Source organism: Vombatus ursinus, unplaced genomic scaffold, assembly GCF_900497805.2.
Source record: "Vombatus ursinus unplaced genomic scaffold, bare-nosed wombat genome assembly UNPS02014794.1, whole genome shotgun sequence".
NCBI classification, from domain to species: domain Eukaryota; kingdom Metazoa; phylum Chordata; class Mammalia; order Diprotodontia; family Vombatidae; genus Vombatus; species Vombatus ursinus.
Window position 1 is genome coordinate 31,170,570 of NW_020954572.1, and position 1,476 is coordinate 31,172,045.

Below are 1,476 nucleotides of genomic sequence, written 5' to 3' on the forward strand. Positions count from 1 at the left end.
AAAATGGTGCTCTTTGGCAGTGCTCCCCAGGCTTCATGTAATCACGGGATAAAAAGTGGCTATTTTGCTATGAAATGGTGAGGCAAAGCTGAGTTTCCATAATGTGAACTGGTTATGCATCATAAAGAGTAGGCATTTAATAAATATTTACTGAATTAAATTCTGGAAGATTAATATTATTTCCCAGTAATTTGGATTCTCCCTTCACTCTCTTCCTAAAGGTGGCTATAGACGCAGTGCTGCTAAGACAATGAGCAGAGCCAATCATACTGTGGTGTCTGAGTTTGTGTTCTTGGGATTCTCCAATTCTTGGTATACCCAGCTTTTCCTCTTTGTTCTCTCCTCTATATTCTATGTGGCAAGCATGTTGGGAAACTCCCTCATTGTGCTCACAGTGACTTCTGACCTTCACTTACACTCACCCATGTACTTCTTGCTGGCCAACCTCTCCTTCATTGACTTGGGAGTTTCCTCAGTCACTTCCCTCCAAGATGATATATGACCTTTTCAAAAAGTGCAAAGTTATTTCATTCTCTGGCTGTATTACTCAGATATTCTTTATTCACTTTATTGGTGGTGTTGAGGTGGTGTTGCTTATAGCCATGGCCTTTGACAGATATGTAGCTATATGTAAACCTCTCCATTATCTGAGTATTATGAGTCCAAGAATGTGCACTGTGTTCCTGGTGACTGCTTGGACCATTGGTTTCATCCACTCAATGGTCCAATTGGCTTTTGTTGTTAATCTCCCATTTTGTGGCCCTAATGAATTGGATGCCTTTTATTTTGACCTTCCTTGGTTCATCAAACTTGCCTGCACAGACACAAATAGACTAGAATTCATGGTCACTGCCAACAGTGGCTTCATTTCCTTTGGCTCTTTCTGTATCTTGGTCATCACCTACATTTTCATCCTGGTCACTGTTCAGAAGCACAGTTCAGGTGGTTCTTCCAGGCTCTCTCCACTCTGTCAGCTCATATCACTGTTGTGGTTTTGTTTTTTGGTCCATTGATTTTTGTTTATGCATGGCCACACCCCACATCACACTTGGATAAGTTTCTTGCCATTTTTGATGCAGTTCTTACTCCTTTTATGAATCCAGTCATCTACACATTCAGGAACAAAGAGATGAAGGTGGCGATGAGGAGATTGTGCAGTCAGATTGGAAATTTTAGGAAAATCTCTTAAATGACTTTATAACATGACCTTTTCTCTTTAGAAGAAACAAGAAAGACTTATGGAAGAACTTATTTGCAGAAGGAAATCATGAACTAGTTTTTGGACAGGTGGAGTTTGAGGTCCTGGAGAGACCTCCAAATGGTAATACTCAGTGGTCAGCTAGAAACATAAGTATGGAGCTGGGAGAAATGCTGATACTGGAGATATAAATTTAGAAGTTGTCTAAATATACATCATAGTCAAAAACCCCAAAGGTGGATGAAATTGACAAGAGTGAAGATAGTACTGTGAAGAAG

The 1,476-nt window shown here is 40.0% G+C and overlaps 1 pseudogene; it reads left to right on the forward strand.

The window, feature by feature from the left end:
- Positions 1–250: 250 nt before the first annotated feature.
- Positions 251–1,189, forward strand: LOC114048919 (annotated as a pseudogene).
- The last annotated feature ends 287 nt before the right edge of the window (positions 1,190–1,476 follow it).